Source organism: Physeter macrocephalus, chromosome 8 (genome assembly GCF_002837175.3).
Source record: "Physeter macrocephalus isolate SW-GA chromosome 8, ASM283717v5, whole genome shotgun sequence".
Taxonomy (NCBI): domain Eukaryota; kingdom Metazoa; phylum Chordata; class Mammalia; order Artiodactyla; family Physeteridae; genus Physeter; species Physeter macrocephalus.
The window spans coordinates 39,319,285-39,329,266 of NC_041221.1; the positions used below are offsets into that span (position 1 = coordinate 39,319,285).

The window sequence follows — 9,982 nt, forward strand, 5'->3', positions numbered from 1 at the left end:
GACATTTCTCTTCAATATATGTAGAGAAAATCTGAAATTCATTGGGAAAGAATTTAGGGACATTGAAATAGCTCCCACCACTCACATTGGAGGTCTAAATACAAAGAACTTATCTGATATTAATGGATTTTTAGTGTTTTGTATGAAAATTAAAACTTGATTCTCCCCATGCCCTTTTCCCTTTATCTGTCTTCAATTTCTACAGAAGAGTGAATCTATGAAGATTTCTCTTTAGTCTCTGATATTAGTTTTATTTCACTCACATTTATGTTTTGCTATGCTCATCACTTTACAAATTATTGTTATTAATTAAATTTTATTTCATGTAAAATAATATACAATGATATTTTTATTTCTTTTACTTTAACTTTCCCACCTTCTCTTGCTGTACACTGTAAGATACTCTCTCATTCTACCCATTATGCCAACAATATATTCTTCCAAAGTCTTAATGGAAAAATGTATCATTAAAACACTTTATTACCATTATGCAAAAAATGTTGTAGGACCTTATGAAACAAGCCACTATACATAGTCTTCATACTGAATTAAGCTGCATTTTGACAGGAAAAAATAAAATAAAAAGAATTTCCTTAAGATAGCGAGAGATGTTGTCATTCCCTTCAGACCTGCTCTACAGATTTCAGTGGGGAAGGATTTTACTCTCCAGCATGGACTTTGACGCTCTTTCTACACCAGCTTTGCAGTTGAGACGATAGTACTAGATGTTTGGGGAAGTAAGTTTACTGATGGGAAATACATTTACATGCAAACCTATGACTCCTCCCAACCCCGCCTCATTACATTAAAGAAAAATCTCACTAAAAGGGGCTTTATAGCAAAGAGTAAGCAAAATTTTGGGTTTTGATCATTAAACTTGATATATTGATCAATATTTGAAAAGACAGCTTTAATGATTCAAAATTTGCATATGTTTATACAGGATACCTACCCTTACATCACCTTTGGCACTCAAAGTGACAGTTAAGGAGATTAGCAAAGAATAAGTGCTTGGAATGCAGTTAAATGCAGCATAAATGGATCCTTTTTTATAACAGTTTTAATGGTTACTTAACCTACATATGACTCCTTTTCTCCTACAGAAAAATAGGGATAATATTTATCATTCATAAAACTTTTTACTATATTAATCTCCTATTGCTTTGTATAACCCTGAGAGAGAAAAGCTCTAGACAAAATACAGAGGCTGTAATTCTGGCACTCAATTTTAGATACAGAAACTGATATACCCAAAGGCTTGAGCTATTGCAATTTAAAGCTGTTGCAGGAGTTGCAATCTTTCACAACAAGCTGAAACTAAATAACCTGGACTTTTGCCTCACTAAGTTACTTAAAAATATAATACATTAGTAATATAAGGACACACCAAAGCAATCAATATTTTATGAAATTGCTGGACTGTAATATGGATTTTGAACAGTATTAGTGTTAAATGCATTAACTTTAATGAGGAACTTAGAAATGGTCTCTTAATAACCTTATCGGGATATGACTACTTTTAAATGGCTTTTACTTTGTCCTTGGAATTCATATGATGCATGTGACAGGGCTTGTTTAGTGTTAACAGAGGATTAGATGAAGGAAATTAATTAAAGCTTCCTAGCAACGTTTTCCCCTTGAGCTATTCAGTACGCTAAAGTGGTGTGACAGGGTACCATCCTTTCTCTAAATCTACTCATTAAATAACTCAATTGGGTTTAAACACACATCCTTTTTAAAAAAAATTAGACCATAATTTTTCTCCTTGTCTTTCTAACCTGACCCCTTCGAGCCGCTGCCACCTCTGTGATTTGTAATTACCTTTTAGCTTCTAATAAAAGGACGGCCACAAAGTGTGTCCATGTGTTTCAGAGTCCACCAATTCACTTCTTGAGACCTGTCTTCAATTGAGATGACAAATTTAAATAGGTTAGGGACATTTGTTTAACTAATCCCCTGGACAAATAAGTATCTAGAATGATTTGCTATATTAGATGAAATACAAGTCTATAAATTTTTTTAAACACTGTTCATGCCGCACTTGAATACTTGTAATAATAATCATTTTTCAATTTTATATTTAGAAATAAATAGATCTATTTTGGCTTTAAATTCTCACAAATCGTGATTTTCTCTGTTTTTAAGACATTGTTATAAATGTACTAATTCTTAGCTATTAAAAACAATTACTTATAATACAAAATAAAATTTACCAGTATTTATAGTTTGTGGACTTTTTTAATGGTAGCCATTTTGACTGGTGTGAGGTAATATCTCATTGTATCGATAGTTTTGATCTGCATTTCTCTAATAATTAGCAATGGTGAATATCTTTTCATGTGCCTCTTGGCCATTGGTATATCTTCTTTGGAGAAATATCTATTTAGGTCTTCTGCCCATTTTTTGTTTGGGTTGTTTGTTTTGATGATATTAAACCACATGAGCTGTTTGTAAATTTTGCAGACTAATCCCTTGTCGGTCACATTATTTGCAAATATTTTCTCCCATTCTGTGGGTTGTCTTTTCATTTTGTTTATGGTTGCTTTCGCTGTGCAAAAACTTTTGAATTTAATTAGGTCCCATTTCTTTATTTTTGTTTTAATTTCCATTACTCTGGGAGACGGATCGAAAAAGATATTGCTGCAATTTATGTCAGAGAGTGTTCAGCCTATGTTTTCCTTTAAGAGTTTTATGGTTTCTGGTCTCACATTTAGGTCTTTAATCTATTTTGACCTTATTTTTGTGTATGGCATTAAAGAATGTTCTAATTTCATTTTTTTACATGTAGCTGTCCAGTTTTCCCAGCACCATTTATTGAAGACACTCTCTTTCCCCCATTGTATAGTTTTGCCTCCTTTGTCATAGATTAATTGACCATAGGTGTGTGGGTTTATTTCTGGGCTTTCTATCCTATTCCATTGCCCTATATTTCTATTTTTGTGCCAGTACCATACTGTTTTGATGACTATAGATTTGTAGTATAATCTGAAGTCAGAGAGCCTGATTCCTCCAGCACCGTTTTTCTTTCTCTAGATTGCTTTGGTTATTCAGGGTCTTTTGTGTCTCCATACAAATTTTAAAATCCACAAACAATAAATGCTGGAGAGGGTGTGGAGAGAAGGGAACCCTCCTACACTGTTGGTGGGAATGTGAATTGGTACAGCCACTATGGAAAACAGTATAAAGTTTCCTTAAAAAACTAAAAGTAGAGCTACCATATGATCCTGCAATCTCACTCCTGGGCATATATCCAGAGAAGAATATGGTCTGAAAGGATACATGCACCCTAATGTTCCTTGCAGCACTGTTTTCAATAGCCAAGACATGGAAACAACCTAAATGTCCATTGACAGAGGAATGGATAAAGAAGATGTGGTACATATATACAATGGAATATTACTCAGCCATTAAAAAGAATGAAATCTTGCCATTTGCAACAACATGGATGGACCTAGAGATTGTCATACTGAGTGAAGTAAGTCAGACAGAGAAAGATAAATATTGTATGATATACCTTATATGTGAAATCTAAAAACAAATGAGACAAATGAACTTATTTACAAAATAGAAACAGACTCACAGACTTAGAGAATGAACTTATGGTTACCAGGGGGGAAGGGTCGGGGGAAGGAATGGTTAGGGAGTGTGGGATTGACATGTACACACTGCTGTATTTAAAATGGATAACCAACAAGGACCTACTGTATAGCACAGGGAAATCTGCTCAATATTATGTAACAACCTAAAAGGGAAAATAATTTGAAAAAGAATAGATACATGTATATGTATAACTGAACCACTTTGCTGTACACCTGAAATTACCACAACATTGTTAATCAACTATACTCCAGGGAATTCCCTCGCGGTCCAGTGGTTAGGGCTCTGCACTTTCACTGACAAGGGCCTGGGTTCAATCCCTGGTCAGGGAACTAAAATCCCACAAGCCACATGGTGTGGCAAACAAAACAAAACAAAACAAAAAAAACTATACTCCAATATAAAATGAAAAGTTAAAAACAATATTCACAAAGGAAAACTTTATCTTCTTGGAAAAAAGAGAACATTTGACTATAACAATGGCATATGAAAAGTAAACTAGAATATAATACATCTTTTGAGTTGTATTAAATTTGATGTTTTCAGGTAAACAAGTACAAAATCCAGAGTTCCTTATTTTCTAATCTCAGTCAAATAAAAAGCTCAAGCTTTAAAATGTTATGATACCTCCTCTTTTGATGTCAGGGATGAAGATATAAAGCTATCCCTCTAAAATTAGGGTTAGATTGTACAGTCTTTCTTCTTTTTTTCATCAAGATATTATTCTTCTACACACAATTTCAATGAGGAAAACCAACCTGGATAAAGGAACATGACTTCTGTTTAAAATAATTATTTAGGAAATCAGAAATAGATGGTCAGTAGCATGGTTGAATTAATAACACTCTGTTCAAAATAGAAATAAAATGTTCACACAGATAAATATAACTGTATTTTAAAATATCAATATTATAATTAAACATGTACTCTGTGTGCACACAGGCATATGTGCACTTTCATACACACACACACACACACACACAAAGACTGTTTATCCAAATTGTTAATATACTTTGCTGATTGCATTGTGGTAATAACTCTGTGAGAAAGCCAGTGTTATTATTCCTCATTAAATTGGACTATATCATCTGAAAGTAAAAAAAATAAAGCTGATCACATTGACAAATTTTACCTAATTTAAAACACTGATACACCAATATAAAAAGCCACTGTTTATATGGTTAGCACATTTGTTAATCCATTATTTTAATCATTATAGGATTGATAGTTTCATTCTTCTGCAAGCCAGACACATTCGATTTTTGAATCAACACTTCTAATAGATCAGATGTCTAAGATTAAACATTTAAAATAAGTTACAATGCAAATTTGACCAAGTGAAATGTATTTGGTGTGTTTCAGGATCATAACAATTAAGAGATGATAGCTATTGTTCTAAAATAAAATTCTATGAGTGTAATATTTAATGAGATTCAGAAATATTATAACACATTCACATAAAATTTTACTCCATCATTAGTGAGAAGCATAGTAATTCAACTGTCTTAAAGCATGTACATAACATTTTATTGCAGAAAGGATCAGAAACATTTAAATTCTCACATGAATCTAAATTCTCTATTCTCATTGTGCATAGTAATGAAAGTTGTATTTTACCTAACTAAAAATGTGAACTGCAAAATTGCAAGATTTCCTGTAGGAAAATATAATACCAGTTTCTTTGTGGAGTTTTTGATACATTGGTAAAGAGTATAATTACAATTGCAAACAATGTTTTTGCTTGGACATTAAAAAAAAATAGTTTACCTAAATAACAAATAATAGGAGTTTTGTCTTAATTAAATCACCTAGAAGTTCTGTCCTTGTAGTGTTTTTTAATTAGAATGAATCTCAAAATAATTCCAATGAATAAAGATAATGTCTTATGACATTGAAGTGCACCATTTATAGTAAAATTCAGGTAATACGTTGGCAGCTGGTAGGAAGCTCCAAACACAGAAGTATTTCCACAGTGTTTGTTTCGATTTAGGTGGATTTCCAACAGTTACTGTGATTTTAATTCATCAGTCCTCTACAGTGGGATTTCTGAATATGTAATCTGTACAGCACTTTCATCAGAATCAGCAGGAGTGCTTATTTCAAATGTGAATTCCTAGGTCCCACCAGAGACCAAATGAATCAAAATCTATGTGGCAGAGCATGCATTTGCATTTTAATGATTTGTCCAAGTGATCCTTATGCACATTAAGTTTGAGAAAGCATGTGCATCCTTAAATCCAAGTAAAGAATATATGAAATATATATCAAGTAGTTCACAGAGTTGTTAGTCACAAATAAGACCAGGTGAGCAAATGCTGTAAAATAAAACAAATAGTTTATATAATCTGACAATTATAACCTATTTCACAAACTTTAAGTACAAATGAGGAAGATTAAAAGGCTCAGAGTGTGCCAAGGTCACAGACCTTCTCTTAGCCTTGGTGATTTTCAAGCTTGCCTGAAGAGTCCCCAAGAGGACTACAGATACACTATAGATAACAGTGTCACAATACAATCTACTGAATGAGAATCTCTTGGGGCAGAGATCTGGTAATCATTACGTTTAGCTATCTAGTCTGGTGACAGTTATCATTAAGGAAGTTTGGAATATACTTCCTTGAGCATTCCCAGGCTGGCACTACAAAACACTCATAATAATCTGAATTGCTAGTGTGGCATTATAGCCTTAGTTAGCCCAATCACTTTAATTTATGTCTCTAATATCTATTAACACCCTATATGCCATTACTTTTTACTTCAAGGGATTGACTTAATACTGACATCTTATTACTGTTTTTACCTAGGATTGTTTTTAATGAATAATCATTAATGTACTCAATATTTGTACAATCTAATCTGTGAGCTGTCTGATATAATTTTCCTACAAGAATTTTCAAAAGTTTCATTGCATACACAAATGCATTAATAGCATTTGTATTGACAATAGTTAGGGGAAATTGTCACACCTTATAATTTGACGAGGTGTGATCATTAGGATTTTTTCTCTAAATATTCTCTTCCATATATTTTTCTATATATTTTCTATAAATTCAATACCTTGAAATATGTATATATATTATGGCATGAGACAAACAAGCTTAGAAATGATTACTCTTATCAACACTCACATAAGTATATTGATTAAAGGCTTATAATTTAAAAAACATTGTAATGAATACAAGTGAAAACAGAAAAACTGAAATTAGTCATCTCTCAGTTAAGAAAACATTTATACAACTGTTTAAAAATAACTGTAAAATTCAGTTGTATACATTCATTACTATCCATGTAAAACCAAAAACTCAGTTCCTTAAAAGATTCTCCTTCAAGAATAATCTGTAGTTTAGAGTGGCTTAAATGTCCAGCTACCTTGCCTGTTCTTTGCCAGTGTTTTCTGTGCTGGGAAGCAGAGAATGCAAAGGGCAGCACCGTATTCTGGTCCTGCAACAGAAACAGAATGGTAAGATTTGGGAGATACAAGCTGCACTAATTATGTCACAGAGACTAGAACAGCAGTGATTTTTCCCCCATTATTATTATTTTATATCAGTAGAATCTGTTTAATATATTCAATAATTCTATTATTTCTAAGACCTTCCACGAAAGGGCATTACAATCCTTTAAGTTTATTGCAAACATATATATTTTTTAAAGTGGATTCACTTTATTTATTTTTTGGCTGTGCTGCAGGATTTGTCAGAAGACAAACAGTAAGTTGTGAGTTCCATTTTGCCCAACCAGTTTTTTCTTTACACCCTGGAGAATCTGGTGTCTGGAACTGTAGAGACATCATCATGTTACCACCCCTTCTCTTCTCAGGTTGAATCCACTGTGACAGAACATTCATGTCCTTAAGAGGCAAGGCCTAGCAAATAGCCTCTCACAAATCCACTGAACATCACAGTGTCCTGTTTGATAAATTCTGTTGCTGCATCAATTATATTGCTGATTTCAGGTGCTGCTTTATTTGCTCATTTCTGAATCAGGTCTTCCTGCTTCCTTTATATCTTTTTTCAACTCTGTCCCAGTTGATTTGCACATAGTTACTTTGACTGGTAAGTCTGGAGAAGATGGCCAGCAGCCTACTGTTGCTGCAAGTTTTCCAACTTTCTGGAACTCAAATCCAGCACCATGGCCAGTGCAATCTGGATGGCTACTGAGTATTGTTCTACCGGAGGTGCCAAACTATGGCCAAACATAGATTCTACCAGCGATGTCTTCTTGTATACTGAGTTAGGTCCAATATGAATCATCATCACTTTCATATTCAGGTGAGAGAAATCCCATCTAGACTGGCCTGGCCTTGGAATCCAGAACCAAGTGAAGAGGACTCAGCTGTCAAAGAGGGACAAAGAGGACCTGGGGTTGGAAGAAAGGGTCATAGACACAGAAGTAAGCACTTCATGAAAACTAAGCAAATGGTATTTCTAGGTAAATCTGTCTTTCTGTGCTGGACTAATTAAAAGGACTTCACAGCTCTCTCTCCCCAAGCTTTCTCACTCTCTGGAATTGAGGGCTTTTACTGCTTCCCCATTATTTTTTTAATTAAGTAATGAATAAAATGAATAGTATTTTATTATTATTATTATTATTATTTTTGGCTGCATGGCATGGCATACAGGATCTTTTTTCCCTGATCAGGGATTGAACCTGTGCTCCCTGAAGTGGAAGCATGGAGTCTTCACCACTGGACCCCCAAGGACGTCCCTGAAGAGTATTTTATAGATAAGAAAACTTTAGCCTCAGCAGGATAAATTTGAGGGCAGTTCCAATAATTAGTTCCCCAGAGATGCATGTGACGTGGTCCTTATAGTTTTCGCAAACTAGAATACCTGATAGTGTTTATCAGTGCAACAGGTCAGGTGCAGTGTAAAGGTATGGGAACTGAAAAAATAATATTGACGCTAACTATGCATTCACACACAGGCATTTACAGATTTTTCCCAGTCTTTGAATTAAAAGATAGATTCTCTGAGTCTGATCAATGTCAGCCTCTTGAGATGCACTAAAATGAAATTCAGAAAAAGTTGAATAACTTAAACTACTCTGGAGTTACAGACAACTGAAGTAGAAGTCTCTTAAGCACTGTGAGAGAAGAAAAAAAGGGGCAAAAAACTACCTACTAGCTTGGGTTGTAGAACTCATGTTTTTAGGAGTTGGGAGAATAGAAACTTTGGAGCAGGTGTTTCATGTGACAGATCATTAGATCTGTTATCTAGGCCTGTATTAGATCTGTATAGTATCTATTGAGATACTACAGATGAGGAAAGATGTTAAGCGTACTTGCTTTGTATCATCAATGGAGATTTTTTGCTGCCTCTGAAAGCTTGCTGTCAAGATTTAATTTAATGTTTAATTAATTTCCTCTCTGCCGATCTGTGATTTCCCTTAATGCCATTTCCTTTTCTAGATAGATCACAGATTACTGTAAATTATTTGTGTTCAGTGAGGATGGGCATAACGGTAGTAATAATGAGAACAAGAATAGTGACTGGCCATTTATACATAAAACAAATTCTGTTAGAAACACCTGTAAATATTGTACCAGCTTTATTAATCGGCTTAATAAGATCAATTGGCATAATAAGATCTAAGTTGTTTATTATAAATAAAATAAATAAAAATTCACTAGTCAGCAATAGATATTAGTAATTTTCTTTTTTAAAACTCTCTTCTTTGCTAGCCCTAAATACTTCATTTCTTAGGGGTCTGATATTGACTTCACTAGTCTTAGTGGAGTTACCAGCTTGTGGCTGAATCACGCTCACTCTAGTATTCAGACATGTTTTGACACATCTAAATTAGGGTGAGGAAGATTATTCCAGAATATGGAGGCTGTCTTTTGGCAGGAATTGGGGGATGGGGACTTATTCTGAATAAAGAGGAAGTGAAGACTGGAAAGGTTACTTGGTCAACAGAGAGAAAAGATTAGCCTGAAAACAGAAACTGTCATTCCCAATATTCTCAAGCTCAGACTGCATGAACATATGAATACTTGGCACTAAGTAAATGGTTATAAAAAAACACATCTAATTCCCAGTCTGTAATCTACCAGTGACATTTAAAAATAAGATACCACCACTGGTGATGATGTAAGTGTTGTTTGCAAGAAGGGCTGCTAGTATAGCTTATGATAGCATCTTAATAAACAAAATATTAGTTTTGTGCTGTAATGAGGTTTAAAACTTAGATTGAGAATCAAGCTTCTCTGCATATATGTATGTATAAGGAAAATCTATTTTTCCTTAAAACACCTGCATTATATCACTTTAGAGGTAAAGGATGGTTTTCTCCCTTCTTAAATCTCCTCTTGATAAATATATTTTCATTGGAAGATGTTTTAAGTGGTCCCTCATCTAAGTGAAAAGATTCCAGGTACCATAAC

At 33.8% G+C, this 9,982-nt stretch overlaps 1 pseudogene; it reads right to left on the reverse strand.

The window, feature by feature from the left end:
- Positions 1–7,448: 7,448 nt before the first annotated feature.
- On the reverse strand, positions 7,449–7,884 carry LOC112062172 (FUN14 domain-containing protein 1-like; annotated as a pseudogene).
- Between the last annotated feature and the right edge of the window lie 2,098 nt (positions 7,885–9,982).